Source organism: Hirundo rustica, chromosome 6, assembly GCF_015227805.2.
Source record: "Hirundo rustica isolate bHirRus1 chromosome 6, bHirRus1.pri.v3, whole genome shotgun sequence".
Taxonomy (NCBI): Eukaryota; Metazoa; Chordata; class Aves; order Passeriformes; family Hirundinidae; genus Hirundo; species Hirundo rustica.
The window spans coordinates 55653629-55673872 of record NC_053455.1 but is presented as its reverse complement, the minus strand read 5'-3'; the positions used below and the strand labels follow the sequence as shown (position 1 = coordinate 55673872).

The 20244-nt window shown below is 39.7% G+C and overlaps 1 long non-coding RNA gene across 8 annotated transcripts in view; it reads left to right on the top strand.

Annotated features, from left to right (window-relative positions):
• Nucleotides 1–13353: 13353 nt before the first annotated feature.
• The window catches only part of LOC120754203 (uncharacterized), a 72768-nt gene continuing 65877 nt past the window's right edge, over nt 13354–20244 (top strand). For 5 of the 8 annotated variants that reach the window (XR_009207934.1, XR_009207935.1, XR_005701353.2 and 2 more), the window contains exons 1-2: nt 13413–13861; nt 19812–19923. This is a non-coding gene — a long non-coding RNA (uncharacterized LOC120754203). Of the gene's footprint in view, nt 13390–13412; nt 13862–19811; nt 19924–20244 lie in introns of those variants that run through there. The other 3 variants (XR_005701349.1, XR_009207933.1, XR_005701348.2) reach the window with 3 other exon arrangements.

The following is a 20244-nucleotide window of genomic DNA, read 5'->3' as shown; positions in this document are numbered from 1 at the left end:
TCACTAGTGAGATTCCGTGAAAACTTGCTGAAAAGCAGATTTTCGAAGAAATCCTACCCAAGCAACTTGTCTTGTTTCAGGTTGCCAATGCAAAGCACAGAAAGAGATGCCAAAAAATTAAAAAAAAAAAAAATCTCAGGAAGAAAACTCCCCTTTTGTTTTACTTTTCGTTTTTCACGAAAGTCCACTTGTAACATAGGAAAGCGTTGACTAGAGTATGATTCAAATGAGGCAAAGACAAGATATACAAAGGTTGTTTTCTCTGCTTGAACAAAGCTTTGCATACTTTCACACTGTCAGGGCAGCTTGGGTTGATTCTCACACAAAAAAGCTGTCAGAACTTCTACGGCTTCACACAGCAGCGTGATGAAGCCTGGTTTGAAGTGCTTGGCTTGGCCATCTCTGCACTGACAAGCAGGTGTTGGCTCCACCAGCACAGCAAGGTGGTTAAAGGAGGGTGGGGGGAGGACCCAGACCAGCACAGCCAGAGAATCAAATAAACAAAGTGCAGTTTTCTATATAGATTGCAATCAAAACACGAATTCCAGCTTCTGCGGGTGAAAAAAGTCAGCTCTGATACCCCAAAGCACGTTAAGCAGTGAGGATGGTCTGAAAGATGGTACTCTCCTAGAAGAGACATGTGACATGGACAGAGCTTTGCTAGGTGCAGCAGGAACAGGGTAACTGGGAGACCCTACCCTGAAGAGGCTGCAGGCCACAGATAAGGCTTTAAAAGACAAATGTTTAAAGGCATGGAAAGTCTCAAATGAGAAACTCTTGTTGCAGGCAGGACTCTCCTGTTCCTGATGACTAAATAACTATCCCACTATCCCATAAGGATAAATATAATTTAATTGAATCACTGTTTTTTTCAATGATAAATAGACTTGTTATATTCTGATGAACTCTGGCAGAACCAAGATCCTAATCTGCAACAAAAGGCTGAGCAATAACAGAAAGACCTGGCTGACCGTCCTGACTTGAATGGCTAGATAAATCTGATATAAAATTAACTGTTCTTCCTCAGCATCAAAAAGGAATTTTTCATGCAAAGGAATTGTAAGAAAGCACAGGGCACCTAGACACCTTAGTACGGAGGTGCAGGGGAGAAATACAACTGTATTTTGCTCTCAGACTGTTGGCTCATTCTCATCTGAGTCATGCCCCAGAACTCCCATTCATTTGCATGAAATGTTGAAAAACATTTAACCACAAAATATAAAAAAAATCCAAAAAAAAGTAACCTCACTGCCCGGAAAAATCCTGCCCCAGAATTTCTTGGGAAATGGCGTGTCCTCATTCACATGCTCTGTTGGTTCAATAATCACATCTGCCTCATGTTTCCCCCTGGGAAGGTCTCTGACATTTTTAACTCTATCACTGAAGTTTTGAGGTTAAGTTATGGTGTGGCTGCACAGCAAAGGTGCATTGCAAAGGCAAACTGAGGGTTTTTTTATCAGCTATATGGCCATCACCACAGCCCAGCAGAGCCCTGTGCAGAGGAGGAGGATCATGTTGCTCTCAGCCTTATATAAGGTGGCCTGGCCCGGTGGGATTGCTGGCTCTTGGGACAGCTGCCTTCCCGGGAATGTGGGGCCACCAAGCCCCCGCTGCTGCTGGAGGAGTTTCCAAACTTGCAACAGAAAGTTCCAGCCCTCACAAAGCAGCAGTCAGAGCTGGAGACTCTCGTGTAATGCAACTCCAAATGTAGTTCAGAGCCCACGTGTGCTATTGCGCTGCTGTTACAGTCACAGATTCTATCCCTGTGACTCTGGGTAACTACTGGCAATTAAAACATTTCAAACATCTGATTGCCTAGGGTGTTCTTCAGAGGCCAGCTCCTCTGCTGTCCTTGAGGTTACCCAGGGTGGTGCTTCATGCTCTGAAGGGTGTGTACTCTAAACCACTCCCTGCTTCTTACCTCAGAACTGTGGGGATGAGCGCTTCTGTTATTAGAAGGAAAAATTACCGGGACTCAAGGAAAGGAAAGGTCAGCAGGCACTGGCATGGTTGTGGAGTGGATGAAGCCCTGAGTGAGCTGCTCCCCCCCCAGCTTTGGGCTGCAGGACTCCAGCGTGCCTTGCTCCAGGCTCCCGTTCTGCGAAGCCAGTCTGGGAAGGGCGAACTGCAGTTTGCAACACTGAAGGTCATGGCACGGGACAAGCAGCCTAACAACAGTCCAATATTTCTGAGCTGTATAAATTCCTAGTGTCTGCTGCAGGCAGAATCCAAACACTTGTGTCAATTCTGTACCATGCCCCAGACTGCCAAGAAACATTAATATAAGCATATTTATCTGGGCTGCAGTGTGTTACAAGAATTCATTAGGACAATATGTGATATGGTGCTGAAACAGAAGGCTGGGTTTCTCTGGCCAGAGATGAGGAAGTCTAGTCCCTGCTGAACTTTTACTACTGATAAAGACAATGTCTGCTGGCAGCATTCATTTTTTACTAGGCCATCTGCATCTAGTCAAGGATAACTTGACTTTCTGAAAAAGTCATTCATCAGAATCAACCCCGTACAACTTTCTCTTGATGAGTAAAGCAACACAAAGAAAGACCAAGATGGTTAATAAACTTCTTTGGGAGCAAAAGGTCAATGCTGCTGTAAACAAAGCAGTGTCATAGTACTATACAGAAGCATTGAAGTTCCCTGTGTGTTTATATGGCTGATGCCCCATTTATTTTTTATCAGTGTTTGTTATCATTTATTTTGCTCTGCTTTAGCTGATCTATAAATCTTTATAACAGTGTTCTTTATTTTCTTAATTTTTTCATCTCTCTTATCACCTTTTATCACCTGTTTGCGTCCAGTGTGTTTGCTGCTCTCTGCTGCTTTATGGCTGCTTTTTAACCCTGTAGTTCTCATCCAACACACACAGGTATCATACCCACATCTTTCAGAACCTCCCTGTTTTTCCTAAAGCTGATTCAAACACTGAAGAAATTTCCACTGTCTCCTTAATGAATCGTTACCTACTAAAGACAAAAAATGAATGAGTGCACTGATGGGGAAATATTCCTGCCCCAAGTGACAGAGACTTCTTTTAGCTACACAACACAGAGCATAGGCAGTAGCCATGTATTTTTCACTCTAGGCACTGCACTTCAGATCCAAGTGGGAGAGTCCTACACTTGCACCCTGTGGGGTGGTCACAGATTGCTTTTCCTTCCCTCCCAGTCTTTGGTTTTTTGTGCTTCATGCCTGCACATGCGGAGAATAAAGCCACTAGGACCTGAAACATAGTCCCAGGCTCCCTTCACATCAACCACTGGTCCTCCAGCCAAATATTTTATCATGAGATTGGTCTAAATTAAAGGCAGTCAGCAAACAGGAGAAGATTCCAGATCCACAATGACAAACACGAAGCAGCTGATAACCTTGGCAATTTTATTCAGGTATTCAGTGATGATTGCTGTAGAGCCATAACATTTTAACCTCACAGATGCACAGGTGAATTTTGCCTAGGGAAGAAATATTTTCTTGTATATTTCAGAGATAACTAATACCCTTCATGGAATAATCTCAAAGAAATAAAGAAAATTAATTTTTCATAGTGAAGAGCCTCTAGACATCACCTTACTTCCTTTGGTGTGCTATTTTGTTCTATCTAATTAGATTATGAAAATTTTGTATGGACTAGATATCCAAAAGCATATTAAAAAAAAAAGAAAAGAAAGTGTGACTGAAATTAGTTTTTGAGGGATAGCCTCAGTAAAACATATATTGCTCTTTTTAAGGGTTTACATCTTGAAATGTTTTACCTAATAGACACTTGTGCAATGTAATTACTAATAGCCCTGGAGTATTTACTGAAACTGGGTTCTGTAGGGAAAAAAAAACATGCTAAAGACCCCAAATTAACCATGAATTTTGAGACCAGCCAGTTAGAACATTAATGTCCCTGGTTAATAAATGCAATATACTGTAATGCATTTCTAATACTATGAGCCTCTGCTGAAAGTGCAACCTTACACTCCTACTTAGAAATGCCCCAGGTTCATGAAGTTAATACACGTAAGACTTTTACCTGAGAAAAAAATTGCTGGTTTAGATTCAAAACTCAGTGGTTATTCCAAATTTAGTGTCCTAGTTATTCCACGTGAGTAGACAGCTAGTGGATGTCCTGTCACATGGGCAGCAACACCATAGAAAGGTCTATGTACTGGGATTATATTCTGTACATTTTATAGTTCAGCTGCATTCTGGTACCTCTGGTATGTGTTTCTGCCTTTAACATGGTAAGATTTGTAAACGATATATAAGTAGAATAAAATCTCAGGTGACAGAGAAAGCTAGAGCAGGTTTTTTGTCACTTTTGCTGTTGGTTTGTTGTTTTATTTTTTAACTTACCCTCTCTGCCTGGAAGGAGCATTAAATTTTAGATTATAGGGGTGAGCTAATCTTCAGACCCTTACTGTCCCAAACCATGAAGTCACTTTAGAAGCAATGTAGTGAATAATCGTGAAAAATATTACATTGTTTTTAGTCAGAGGAAATTTTGTCAGTTTGTATTGTTTAACTTGGCCATTTGCTGGAAATAACTTAGTGCATTCCTGGCTCTTTTAGTGAAAATGTTAATAGCTGGTGAAAGCAATTTTGCCTTCTATTGGAGACTCTTCTGTACACTGCACAGATTGCTTGAGCTGACTGGCATAAAATTTGACTTGCATAAATTAGCCATAGGCAAGGGCAAAATGAAATAACTGTGACCCAGAAATGTAAGATTTTAGAGTGAGATGAGCTGCAGAAATGCTGTCTCTGTGATGGCTGGGACTCTTGGGTTGATTTAGAAATGAAGGTTCCCACACCAAATCCCACTGCTAAATCCAACTAATGTCTATACTGCAGGTATAAGTACCTACCTGAGCTGCTCCTCGAGAACTTTTTCAACTATGCTTGATTTCATTTCTACACCTTACTTAGGGTCTGCATCAGGCATGAAATATCAAGTGGCAGATAAAGAGAGTTTTAAAGATACAGAATGTAATTCTGCACTGACAAAATCATGTATTTTATGATTTAACCTTTATTTCCAGCTTTGTGAACACTTCACCTAGCTCAGGGTTACGATGACTGGTTTTTTGCATGTGATACTGCATTTGGTGCTGTAAACATGCAAGGAAAAAATATCACCATTCTGTTTCTATAAGGAGGTACTAATTTCCTCCATAACATTAATTCCTCTTGGCTTCTGGTGTGGAATAAATGCATTGTTGTGGTATCGATATGGCTATGAACTCTGAAACAGTTCTAAGTTAGTTAAGATTATGAATTAATTTTTCAACTGGGCATTTAATCCTTGATATCTATCCCAAATTTCAAATTAATTGGGCCAAATTTACATTTAATCTTTTGAGGCTTTTAAAAATTTTTTAGAAATTAAATGCTGAAAACAGTTATGTCAAGTTGAACAAAATGTTTCTCTCAAACCCCAAACTGAATATTTTGTTTCAGTATCTTGAGGGGAAAAAAAAAAAAAAAAAAAAGATTGGAGGGTACAGATCTGCTTAACAAAGAAGTCTTGTATTGAGAAATTTGGAATGAGAGCATTTGGGCTGCAGAAAGGACAAGTTCAATTTTCTCCTTTCTCTGGTGCAATTCCAGTGAATCATTTTCCTAATAAATAAGTACAGCACGGAGATTTCCAACAGGCAAGCAAATCACATTTTTATCTGCAGATACGGGAATGTTGTGTGGGTTTTATTTTTTTTTTTCCTTTTTTTTCCCCCCTTTTTTTTCATTACACCAGATAAATCAGAAAAACTGATACTGCTGGTGCTGGGAGAGCTTGGTCAATGGCCACCTACTACAGACCTAGCAGGCACTGAATCTGTCAGGTAACAAGACTGCAGGCACTCATGGTATCACTAGTGAATCGTACCTTAAATCACTTACTTTTGATTTACTAGTTGAGGTCTCAGCCGGCGCAAAGATGAACAAAAACTGCTGCTCTTTGGAGGACGCCTGAAATGAGGCTTTTAGTCTATGCTGTGTTCTGCCAGTTGAGTTCTGGTTGACAACGCAACGAAAACTCCACAAGTGAACTATAGAAGTCGCCAGAATCTCCATCCACAGACACCTGTAGTTAAGAAACTGCTTTGAATTTAAAAATATAAGGGGTGTAAAATTTACAGCCATAGAACGGTCACATTTCACGTTTCAGAGCCCTTCCGTTTCCTACAATAAACCGACAAAAATAGATCCTGGTAAAACATGGATATGTGATACAATGGGAGAAGTATCTACTATAGAAAACGTGGGACAGGGTTCACTAACGTGAGGGAAGTGCTTATCTCCTTTATTTGTTTCCATTATGTAATGAGCAGTGCAAAATAGCGCTCCCATATCCCATTGTGCCTCAGCTTTTTTCCAAAATAAGGCTCAGAGGTGTACATCTACGACAGTTCTCTGCAGCAAACAGATTTTTCTTATTTACGAAATAAATTGTTTAGTGTACCTCAACATTTTAATAAAAACTAGGGAATGATCAGAAAGGCTATTTCCCTTGACAATTGAGAAAAAAAAAAGTCATGGAAGCAAACAATTTTTTGTAAATGACATCTCTCATTGCACTCTGCTCTGGTAATTTAAGGCTCACAGTCATTATTATTTCAAAAGATTAATTCTGTTCAAATAATCAAATGAGCAGAACAAGATGTTAGTGGGATAGTTAGCTATGCGTCATAATATACTAGATAAAGGATTGTACCCCACTTAAGAATTAATAACATTTTAAACCTCTACATAAACTATTTTTTTTATCAATAAACATGTCTCTGACAGAGGGCCAGATGCACTCACAGGTCTTAATTGTTCAATCCAGTGACTAATCCCCACTTGATCAAGATTTTACTGACTTAGCAGCTGTCTGGAGAGTGACAAATTTATGATTCAATTGCAATTTCATCTTAAACTTGAAACTGCATGATCATTTGTGGGAATTAGCTACCTGATAAGATAACGAGGGTGGAAGAAGTGCACATAATTCTGTGCAGCAGAATCGGAGTGTTGCAGAACTCCTTAGGATGCACTGGAAAGACACAAATGGCCATTAAGGGATTAGCCCATCACTGATGGAGTGGTTGCACAGAGTTGAGGTCTGCTAAATCACTGGAGTCCTAGGTCATTATCCTTGGATACAGGAGACAGTCGAATCTGTGTCCAAACACATGAGCAGTAAATTGGAGTGAATGGATTGTGCCAAAAATGAAAAACAAAAATCGCTGAACCCTTGTTCTTCAAGTGTTCAAATTTCCAGGTCATACCCCAAGTTTTTTCTTTCTTGGCATAAAAAATATTTTTTCACTGCCTTTAGTATCAGCATATTCTTGTCTCTGTAATCTCTTTTGAGTGTATTGCTTCCCCTCAATGCTATCAAATTTGTGCTTAGTTAACAAATGCTGAAACTTAGATAACATTTCAGAAACGGATTAGGAAAGCAATGTTAGGAGTTTCCCTCTCCGGTTTTGATGGCTTTTGCACAGTTACTACTAAATATGTAATTAAAATAAATGAGCTTCCCTCATTTGGGTTTTGTAATGATAATATTTTGGTAAGCCCCTCAATTGTTTTATGTGCCATTGACATGTGAATCAATAGTGCTGTAAGAGCTCTGTTTATTTTCAAGACCTATGACAAAAGTAATGCTTTTGTTAAAAATAAATACAAATCCAATTGTTTTCTTTCTGAGGGAAGGAATAATAAAATGGTGCAGGAATTGCACAACGTTCCTGCCTTCCTTGAACATGTGTTGATGCAGCTGATGAGTAAAATTAACTGATGAACAATTCTACTTCAGGGCTTTGTAACAGTATGCCTAAAGACTATTTGGCAATTCAAATTAATAGCTTAAATATGTCAAATTTTGGATTTTTTGCAGTGCTGGCTGTGGCCTTTGGCTAGCCTGAATAAGCCCAAGGTCCCCTGGGCTATTTCTCTGTGAGTTGAACTTAGTGATCTCTATTCCCAAGGTACAGATGCATCTAATATTGTTCAACTTATCTCAGTCTAGAGGGACACATAAGTTTAGAGGGGCTCTTTTCCTGAAGCATTTCACTAGAAATTTGTGAGCTGGTAGATTGGAAAATTCACCTTCACAGAAATATGCTTAATTTCATTGTGCAATGCGCAATTTTCACTTCTTAACGTGACAATAAAACATGCAGTATGGAACAGAGATTGAACTGGAAGCCAAACTTGAATATTATCAGAGAAGGAAGGTGAATGTGCTCTGCAAGAAAAGTTTTAGGCTAGGTAAGCTTGCTTCTCTGAGCCCAAAAATGTCCTTTTTTACCCAAATTTCCTCAGGTGGGTAATATTTTGCTATTTTCCAGTTCTTTTGCCATTTACCAGCCCCAGTTTAAATGTCAAAAAACTACCAAGGTGCCTGAGTCTTTAGGAACATGCTAATACCTTAAATAGAAATTAGAATAATGCAGTCAAACTGTCTTTAGTGGGAACAAGAACAAGATAAAACAGAGGTTAACAAAAGTTTGGGGGAAATAAGTTAAAAGGAAAAATTAATATGCAAAAAAAAAAATTCACAGAGGAAGTTACTGTTTTGTAGATTTGCACATTGGTTTAATGACAAGCCTGAAGGTTTAAACTAGCTGAAAAACTTCATCCACATTTTAAATGTTGAAATCCCTGGCCAGATCTGCTTTCTAAGACTCAACTGATGACCAGAAAATTTGGATGGTTAGTAGGACTCAGAGAACAAGCTAAAAGGAAGGAAAGTGCAAGAAGAAAATCAATCTGCCAAATTAGACAGAGCAAAGGAACAGGAAGAAAAACAGGAAATAACCTAATAAAATATAGTGGAAAATAAATAACTTCCAGTGCCCCAACAATTTCCTCTTACAAAAAGTATTGGCAGTATAAAGCAAATTACAGGCACATTTCTGGCTGTGGAAAGTCAACTATTTAGGGACAACATATGGCATTTCCTCCCCATCCACCACCAAATGCAAATAACAGTGTCAAGCTTGAGTTTGAAAGTCCCTCAGGTGAAGATCAGAGCACAAGTACGACCCAAGCTAAGCAAGTTGAAGAAAGAACCAGATGGTTTGTGAAGGTGAACTTTTTGAGGTGCAGCCATGGAAATCTCTACCTATTTTTATTAGTCCTGTCTCAGGGGCTGATGTCACAGAAAACAAAGGAAAACAGAAGGAATGAAGGCAACACCTCTATGCCACAGCACCCTAAGCTTCTGGGGATCTCCTGGGCAGCCAGGCGCAGGGGCTCTTTGGGACTGGAGCAGAGAAGGGGGCTTATAAGATACATTTATGAACTTACTAGGTACTGATCTCCACTCTGTCAGGTAGCAAAGAGGCCAAGGGCTCTCAATGACGGCATTTATTTAGGAATGATGCCACAGCACAGCTGCACGGTGCCACCAGGTTTTTGAAGCTGTTTTCCCAGAAGTGACGTATGAAGACACCTGACTGAGAGCAGCAGTCCTCCCCCAACTGCAGGAAGCTTGGCAAATAAGTAATGAATCTATTTTCAAGCAGAATCTTGGTTCTGCAGTGTTTACAGTTTTTGCACTCTACGGAGTGTGATTTTAAAGAGGCTCAGCGCTTACTTCAAATTATTAAAGTAAACATTGTAGCATTAGTTTTTAGCCAAAACCAACAGAAGTGTAATTAACTTGAGTAGCTCTGTGCTGAGCAACAACATACATCATTTTATTCTTTCCCCGTGCATAACTGATCCTCCATGGAAGCAGAGAGCACATTGGAAGTGCAGCTCAGTCTCGTGAAAGTTAGAGTGTGTCCTTTAAGTGAGCCAGTAATTCCTCTGCAGGATTCCACAGGTGAATGAAAACACAGTGTTAATGGCGTGATTTATTTACATACGTTTCATCCTGTGCTGGGGGATATAGAAGAAAACAAATTAATCACAAAGTGAATACAGACTATGGAATGTACTTCATAAAATCACAATCTTTAAAAATACACATGCATTTTCATCTTTAAGTTTATCATTAAGTGGAATAAAACTACCGTCTTTCACAATACTAAGGGGGGGGGGGGGGGGAAGAAAAAAAGAGCTGCTTTTTAATTTACATCATTTCTAGCTTTAAAATGACAAAATGAACCAGGGCGTACCATGCTACGATTTCACCCGTTGACACAAAGGAAAAGGATAGAACAGACATAATACATCTGGTTTACGACTTTTAATTGCCTTTGTGACCCAGTTCATACCAAATCCTCTCAAGGCAAAGTCTCTTTCTTTCTATGCATCATGGGGCTAAATCTCTATCTGAAATATGTTGCTTAAAAAAACATCGCCATGTTAAAAAGTAACAATATTTCTTGCTCCCATAAATCTTTAGTGCTTGCAGGTGACCTGAGAAAGTGAGAAGTGGAGAGTTCAGTTGTCTGGTGAATGAGTATGTTAAACTTTCCAAATAAAAGCTACTCTTAAAGCACCAGATTCTTTCAGCAATTAATCACTATACTGTTGTTTATTAGGAAGACACGCCTGGAATTTTTTAGTTACTCAGGTAACCTTTCGTGGTTTGATGGATACAAAAGATAATTGTGTCTGCAGTGATTTAATGAGGCTCTCTGATGTAATATCGTAGTCTGTGACTAGTAAGTTGGTATCTCTCTCCTGGGAATAGGGAAGAGATATTGGAGGAGGGCATGTGTACAGAAACACACTGTTATAAAAACAATCTATAGCTAATCAGTTACAAGAAATATTTTCTGCCATGTAGCAAGCCAGAACAGACTGCTGGGGCAACAGCTCTGAATTTCACTAGCAGACTGGAAATCCTGCGGCAATGTTGAGTAATTGCAACAAAGAGGTTTGGTTGAATCAAGAAACAAACAATGGGCTCAGTACAACATCCTGTGGACACACAACACTTAGGCTTTCCTGAGCTCTAACTACTGGCAGTCTTTGAAGGGATGGCACCATGGATCCTCAAAAGCTTTGCTGCAAGCAGGAGGGGAATCACTGCATTTACTACAGAGTTGGCATCAGATGTTGGTGATGGTAGCTATTTCTGTAAAAAATAGACAAGCTTCTGAAATGTAAACAATATCATCCTCAGTTGTAGCCATCCTCTCTCTGAGCCAGGAACTAAATCCTTCTCCCTCACCCATAATAGAGATGGGATTTAACTCTGCCCTGTGTTGGCTTCCTAACAACAGTGTCACTCCCTACTGCTACTCAGCCTATTAGAACAGCAAATGTAATTTAGCAGAATCTTACTGTCTCCTTGAAGCAGTCTCCTTATGATTCCTTTTTAGCTCCCAGTTTTGTAAAGTCTGCATTCAGGAAACTACTGTTTTTCACTCAACTCTTCAAGTCCCATCTGACTTTCAAAATGGCAATGTAAATTTCTTGTTCAAGGAACCTGTTCCTTCAGTTGTATCTAGAAACTTAATTTCTTAAAAATATCTTTCCTACAGGTGGTGGGGGTTTTTTTTCCATTTGCTTGTTTATTTGCTTGTTTGTTTGTTTTGTGTGTGTATGCTCTTCCTAGAACAGCTAACCTTGGGAAGATTGGATGTAATTCTTTCTTGTGCTGCGTGGCAGTAAGTATTTAGTATGTTTCAGCTGTATGGTTTGTAAGAAAACATTCCCATTCACAAAATTGCTGAAGAAGTCTGTAGTCTACCCACGGTTTAGAATGATGGATTGGCTGAAGTGCATTCCTGAATTAGAAGCAGAGAGGTTGAAATGAAGGTGGTGAGATCTCACAAATGTACCTGAACAATTACTGTCTGCAACAATGTGAAAGGCATGAAAAGTCTCTTCTTCAAGTATGAAGATACAAATGAGCTGAGAAAGCTGTCAGTAGAGAAAGATCAGGTCCTTCTTTCCAAACTGAGCACTTCTGGATGTGGAACAAGAAGCGTTTAACATAAGAATCCAAGGAGATTTTGGACATGCACAACTTACTAGTGGTAACTAGAAATTTTTGAATGCTTCCATTTTTAAGCAGCCAAGTGGAGACACACTAAAGACATATTGTTTTCTGAAAGAAATTATCTAAAACTACTCATCTGTCCTCTGAAAAATCCCAACCTTCTTTTCATGTTATAGAACCAAAATCCTGGCCAGCATTAGGAACTTTGGCAACATCAACATCAATAGAGTTGCTACTGTTTATATGCGCTCCAAACTGCCTTTACTTTAACAATGGTCTCACCAGTAGTTTCTCCAGATAATCCAGTGTTTCCAAATATTTAGTATGCATATTCAGAAGCAAAAACTTAAACAGCCTGCAAAATCCCAAAATTCCCAGTGATGGCAGTTCCAAGAAATGTGACACACATCAAAAGCACTGGTATTTTAGAGAAAGCAAGGAGTATTAAACCCATTTGAATTAAGGAATTCTGCAGATTCCTCAGCTTCCCAGCCTTTACAATACATCTCTGCCCCCTTGCAAAGGCATTATCTGCCAGTGCTTTCTCAACGTCATCATTTTAGAGCATTCCCAAAGCAAAACATGCTAGTTTCAGATCTCAGTAGGTTAAGAATGAGTCTAAATATTTCGTAGAGAATAAACATCTGAAAAAAAAATTGGTTGGAGAGCAAAATTGACATAGATATGTGCCTAAAAGAAAAAACAAAAACAAACAAAAACAAACAAACAAACAAAAACAACACCCCCCCCCCCAAAAAACCCAAACCAAAACCACCACTACCACCAACAAAACAACAAACAAACAACACCAAACCAACTAAAAACAACAAAAGAATAAAACTTTGAATACAGTATAAAATTAAATACAGCCATCTAAACTTATGTCAGAATAACAACTGCTGTTCACTGTACTTTCTGGGAAATATGGGAGAATTTGAAGTTACGTATTTGCAAAATTTGCATGAATTTCTGGTATGATTTTACTATACTTCAACTCTGACAGTTAATATAATTATATATGAAACAAATAGTCGTTGCTATATTTCCTTTTTCTGGTCTCATTTAGATACTAGCTATAGATTTGCAGTGCTCAAGTAAGATTTTTATTTTGATTCAAAAAAACCATGAATTTATCCTGCAAGATACTGGACACCACCAATTTCCATCCACCATTTCCCAAGTTTTGCTGGTTTCTTGTGGGAATAAAATCTTTGCAGGCCTGAAGGCGATTTCAGGGTCTGTTATTAGTGTCTTTCACATAGCAGGAATACATACAGAAGGTATAAAGGTATTTTCCAGGGGTGCTTTGTAGGAGAAGGGAATTCAGGTGACCTTGCCATGTAAGTAACAGCAGTGTTAATTACCCAATTCAGCCTTGCCCCTGAAGAGTCACAGCTGGATCCAATAAAGATAAGTGTGATAAAAGGGAGTGGCTCAGCTGATAATGGGAGAATCATGAAGAAGAAGAGACTTGGGAAGAGAATTGCTGCTGTGAGGTCAGTCTGTGTGTGCAGTTAGAGCCTATTGTTGGAACCTGCAGCCACAGTCTAGCTGGGTAAAAGCCTGCAGTCAGAGTCCGCAAACTGATCCCTGCAGTCAGAGTTTAGCAGGAAATAACCAGCAGTCAGAGGCTGCAAGGGAAACCTACAGCAGGAGCTTGCTGCAGGCAGAGTCAGTGACTGGTTGGAGTCAGGATGGCTGAGCTGTAAGGAGGAATAAACCAGGGCCCTTTTCATGCTGTGATAAAAAAGGAGTCTGTGTCTTGGCTCATTTCGACCCTTTAACAAGTAGGCTGCTGCAGCAGAGCTAGTTACTTTGTAGTTAGAATCTGTTCAAACTCTTTGCCCTATGTTGGGATTTTATTTGCTGATATTAAGGGAGCATCCGGCATCCTGTGGATAAGGAAAATGACAGTCAGTTGTCTCCATGCTCCTGTAAGCTATGTGTTGTTATTTCTGTTTTACACAGGTAAGTTAACCTAAGTCAACAGTCTGAGCAAATGAAAATTTTCTTTCCATGTGAACTGTGCAAGTGTTACAGTAGTTGGGAACTTGGGACTAGTAGATGAGATTTGTGTACAGGTCGCCTTCCATGTCTTCTCCAGCATACTGTTATATGACAAAATGGTTTATATCTTAATGCAAGAAAATTATTTTTTACTGTAAAACAAATGATAATGAGTAGCTCTTTAAACTAATGTTTTATTTCCAGTGAGTCAAAGTTTTGGCATTAGTTTCATGGAAAAAGCATTAATCTTCACCATTGATATAGAGAGCTGGTTGACTAAATATGAACTGACAAAATTAATTTTGAAAACCATTAACAGATCTTTCTCATCAAATTTTAAATGGTTCTTATTTGCTATCGACTTTTAAGGACTAATTATTATTATTTTACTACTCAGTTTCAGTTGCCATATCATTTGAAACATTGGCTTCCAGGATTAAGAAGAAAGACATGTTCAAGTATCTGCTGAGATGTTTGTATATGTGTAAGGAACTGTCGGATGTAATAGGAACAAACATTTGTTACTTACATTTAACCTTTGGTAAACTAATAATGCTGTGAGTTGTAGTTCACAGGAGGAAGAAATGTTTGTTCCCAGCTGTGTAATACAGACAAGCCTTGAGGGCTGTTGGGAAGTTCTTTGAATTATTTTTTCTCTTCTGTCCTGCTGGGAAATGTACAGAAATTGATAGAAGACCCCGCTATCATTCATGTGGCAGCAGACTAGAAATGACTGCTAGAATGTCCGGGACATGCTTTATGTTTAGTGCTGACAAACTAAGCAAGACAAATATGATTTATGGGACAATAGTTCAGATGGGGAATGAATGGAGTTGTCCTGGTGAAAATAGCAGCATAAGTAGGCTATGAGAAGGAAGTGGTTTTAAGGAAGGATCTAAAGGAGATTTGGCATGTGGCAGATGGGAAGTTATTCAAACTACAAGAGGCTACATGGGGAAAGAAGCGAAGCTGAGAGTGGGAATAAAGTATGAAAGGAACAGTAGGACAGAAGGGCACTGGAGAAGTCTGCGGCTCCTTTCCACGTATAACTAATCAAAATAGGTCCTCATGATCTGGAAAGATGACTAATGAACTTCTGGTGAATTCTGGTGTATCGCCTTAGACAATAATTAATAACATATTCTAATATTATCCTATCTTTCAAACCTGGATATTCCTCTTAATTAGCCAAGGATTTACTGATACCTGAAAAAAAATCTCAGGAATCAGTATTTTTATTACTGTAGCACTTTTATGCGAGAGCCTGTTCTTGTTTGGAAGAGTTTATTGTCTGCTTGGACCAAGAGTGGGCAAAGGGAAATATTACCAACAGATTTTTATTACAGAAGAAGAAAGAGGCCTGCCAGAATCAGGTGATTTGCCTAAGGACAGGAAGGAATCTGAAATGATGGTGAAACTGAGACTCAGCACGTGAACCTGCAATGCTTCCATCAGGTTACAACTGCAGTGCCAGCTTCCAAACAGCTCAAAATCACTCATACCCATTACTGGTTTGATAACAAACTCCATATACTCACACTCTACACATTAAGGGTGTCCCAGATCACTTTGGAAGTTTAAATGTATACTTGCTGATAGGTCTACAGGAAATTTAATGTAATTTCACTAATTTCCTAGTAGATTTGCATTCTATTTTAACTTTCTTGGCTTAAAAACCACATGCCGTTTTGCCTTTGCCTTCCTAAGTAATTTTTCTCTGCCTCTTCTTGTAGGTGTTACAAGCCTTGGTAATCCATTTCTGTTTTCTGCTTCTCCAGTAAACTTCAATTTTGCAGGGTGTGCCATGCTTAACAGACAGAGAGGAATCCTTTCACTGAGCTGACCCCTGTTGTTCAGCACTTCTCCCTTCCCAAGCTCTCCTTTCCCCATGTATTAACTAATGTATTCACTAAGCTAAGATGTACACGGGTAGAAGTTAGGTACATGTAATGAAAAAAAGGAAGGAAAGTTAACATAGCCAGCATGTAAGAGGTTAGAGAGTGGCCGTCCTCTCTGTGGTCATACCCTCTTCTAGAGGGAGAGCTAAAACCAGATTGTGGAAGGTAAAGAACATAAAGGAATGAATAAATGTAATGTCCATGTACATAAAATCAGATGGACGTGTAAAGAATATAAAAAATTAATTCTATCAGAGGTCCAGAATAAAGGCTGCCAGAATCCCCAGTGGTGTAAGTGTGCCAGGACTCTACACCCCACAGCAGCACACGTTGTGTACTGTAAGTGCTGGGGCTCAGTTTACCCTATTACTTAAATAACTCGGTAAGGAATCTTCTGGCTTGAGGATAATGTAGCTATAAAATCTTTCTCTGCACTATTCTGAGAATGAACTTTATTCCATATCTTATCTTCTGCTTGAAAATGAACATCCTTTCTATTCTTATCATGTTTCTGCTTTTTTTTGAATTGTTGAGTGTCAGCCATATTCTGCTTGGCAGATATACAAAGTTTTTCCTGCTCAGCTCTGTTGTGCTGAGTTACCTTTGAAATTCAGCCCTCTTTTATGACTATGCTCCAAAGGCCCTTTTAGTAACCAGCCCAGGGCTAATAATGCTTCCATGAAAGCCAGTCTTGCTCTGATACACCCACCACTTCCTCATTAGATGGCACAAATCCTTCAGTGGGATACAATGGAGAAGAAAACCCCAGGTAACTATGTACCACAGAACTGCTTCATGTTAAAACTAGTCTTGGATGAGGTGACAGCTTGGTATTCACCTTCATGCCATTTAATGTGGATAAAACAAGTGACTTCTCCTTCACGGGCACATCAGGGTTGTCAGCGCTGTTGTGTGATTTGGGTTCATCAAGTGGTCGGTGTTGCACAGGGTCCGTCATGGATGGTTCGGAACACGCTCATTTTATTTCTCCATCATATTGATAATACACACGTTTAGAACAAGTTATCCTTAAAATACTGGGGCTGTCCTTCAGATGACAGCATTTTCCCGAGGTAAGGAGGTCAAATGCAAGGTCTGAAGAGACTGCCCCTTTCCTTAAAACACACACTCAGGGGTCAAGACCTTTTCCCTACCCCCAGCCATTCCTCAGCCCTCTCTGGCAGCGGGGCTGCGCTCCCCCTCCTGCCTCCGGCACCGGGCCCATACCCATGGGAGTACAGCATTTCTGAGCAAAACCTTGGGTCTTCCTCATAAAAAATGCTGTGAAACAAGCAGTGGGTGACAAAGGCAGCGCTGGATCCCGAGTGGGAACACGGCTGCCGGAGCGCCTGCCCTGGTTGAGGCATCGCTGCCACCGCAGCGCCCGGGCACTCAGGGATCTCCCTGTCCTCGGGGAAAGGTGTGTGCTTGCCTTGGGCAGCGTGCACACGGAATCCTTAGAAGAGAAAATGAATTCCAGGGGAAATGTGTTTTTTTGTTTCTCAAAAAAAAATATTAAAAAAAGCTGGATGGATTTCCTTGCTTACTGGTAGAAGCAGAGTTCTTGGCAAGCTGGGCCCTGTCAAGGCTTTACTTGGAACTTCCAAGGGATACTTTGGTTAAAAACCCTTAAATCTTTTCTTTGGTTAACAACAGCATGCACGAAGTAAAAAAAAAAACCAAACAAAAAGGAGAATGTGAATTTAATTATTTAAACTTTTTCTTCCAGATGAAAATCTTCGTGTAACCTACAGAAGTAACAATGCAGCTTACGTTCACTTTATTCTGAGGGAAGCCTGTAACTAATTGGCCTATCTGCAGTGTTTTTGGAGCGATTCCACTATAAATACACTCTTTATAATTAAACTAACCGGCTGATTTATAGGACCTGCAGTTCAGATGCTGCTGCACTTAGGGGATTTTGTTGCATTTCTTTTAATAATGATCATGGTCTTTTCAGCTGGCAGAATTTAGCTTCAGCAAATCTTTGGAGATAAAAAATTGCTTGCAGGTGTTGCAGAGTAGTAGTTTCAAGGTTTAGCTGGGGTGATAATCCTTTCAATTTATGAAAAAGCTTATGTAAAACTGATTGCAAGAATTGAAAATGCGTGGCTTTTTTTTTTTATGTGTATCCTACCTTTCAGATTTTAATGGCTTTCAAAATTCTAATGGACAGATTGTGGTCTGTGGTGTAGTAAGCAATGTGAAGGCAGTGAAGCTCTCATTGCTTCTGTGGAGGGAATCACACTGGCTTCTGTGGAATTTGGGTGGGGTTTTGTGCTTGTGAATTTATTTTATAAAGTTATCTAAGAAGTGGAATAAGTACTTGTCGGAATAATTGCTGGGTGGAGGATTTTTCCTCACTGGTAATTTACAGTTTTCTTTCTCAGAGTCGTTATGGAGACTTAAATATTATAACAGGGTGAATACTTTATGAAATATGTGTATTATATAAAAATAGTTATTGATTGAAGCTCTGGATTAGAAGTGAAGTCTGCCTGCCTCTCTGCTTCTTATCTATTTGCTTGTTTGGTTTTTGGTTTCTAGGGTTTTTAAATCAGTTTTCTTTAGGCACCTTGGTGTAAAAGATTACTTCTTTTACAATGATAATTACATTTCAAGCTTTTTTTTTTTTTAAACAGTGTTTAGCTGTAGTGGCAAAGATTGCTAATGACAGACAGAAGGGGGTTGTATCTAACTTTGTGTTTTACAAATGTGAACCTAAAAGTTTTCCGAGTCCTTAAAGAGAGAACAGCCCTGGGTATTGGAGAAGGTGGTTTCCAGACAGCAAACACAGGAAGTGCTACAGCTGTGCTAATCTGGAAGAACATCACAGCAAACCGTGGCAACGAACTGGGGTTGAGGATCTTCCAGATTTCTGCAGAAGGATCACTTTTGTCAGTAAAACAACTAAGTTCACAAGACTTATAAATTCCTCTCAGTGTAATTCAGTGTGCGCTGCAACCTACTGGTTTCCTCAGGATGGAAGAAAATCTGTAAAAGAAAGCTGATGTTCAGTATTTTTTCTTTTAGCATTTGAAATGAACCGAGATGCAGGAGCACACAGAGACTTGTATGATACCCCCTGATGTCTTGTAATTCACTTGATTTGCTGTGCTGCTGTATTACCGAAATTAAATAACCGTACAGAAGTCCTCCAATCCCCACAAACATTTGGATATCTCAAGCGAGGGGGGAAACAGCAATCAGACTGCAGCTCTCGCTACTCGATTTGCTTTTAGCAGAGAGCTGCGCACCTCGTGTGGGACAGCTGGGTGGAATGGCCAGGGCTTGGCAGAAGGGAGCTCTCATTTTTCGGTGGGAGCTCGTCTGGGGGCACGTCGGGGGGCTCTGAGCCAGCAGGCTGAGGTGCTGCACAGCTCTCTGGAGCCTTGGCAAGGAGGGTCACCAAGCCTTACCCGACTGCTCCCTCTTGTGCTGGCTGCCACCGCCTCTGCTTGGGGGGGGTGTTTGTTGGTTTTGGGCGTCTGAATAACTCTTCTGAATTGAAAATTCAATCAAAATGCATTTTGTAAAATGTATTAGCAAGAACATTTCTTAAGGGTGAGAAAAACATTTTTTTATAAAGCATGTAATAGTTCTGTAAGTAAAAATATGGCCACTCATGGCTAAAAAAAATCCAGTTGGATTTAGTTGTGCACAGATTATGCTAGAGCAGTTTTCAACACAGGCTAGGACTGTACTTCTGATTCTTCAAAGCCTAACCAAGGCTTTCATTTTCAGGGCAGGCTCCTTCTCTTCTACCTGCATGTAAATTTTTTATTTTCAGTATTTTCTGAAGGCTTGATATCCACTATGTTTCTACAAAATTGACATTTAAATAACGCTAGGCTCCCTCTACACCTTGGCCCTCAGCTGCAATTAGAAGTACCACCACACCAACTTGCTCAGCTTTATTATGAAAGTGAATTCAGGGAGCTTTGAGAAGTAGTTAGAGTGACACACGTCTGAATGGTTGATTCACGCCGTGCATGTGGTTAATTTCTTCTCAGCCTGGTTGCCATTGATAATTTCACATCAAGTCAACGCACCTCAGATCCTCTGGAACAAAATGTTTGCTGCCCTTAGGTTCTGTACACTTCAGCTGCCGTGAATTTTTAAGAGGTGAGACAGTTTCATATACACAAATATATGAACTTATTTATTAAAGTGAAAAGCATGTTGAAAAAAAACCCCATGTTTTTAAAAGCAGGGTAAAATGCTCTGAAGGCGTGCGTACCTGCCTTAGTGTCTTGATCCTCAGTTAAATTACCTCATGTGTTCCCAGATACCAGGAATAGTCTTGATGCATCTTGAAAAGATGATAATGAGATTATTCAGGTAAAAATAGCTAACGAGAAATTTCTCTCCATGTTTAAGAGGTGTGTGCATGGCATAACTAATGGTTATAATACACTTAATTCTACTACTGTAAGCATTAGATAA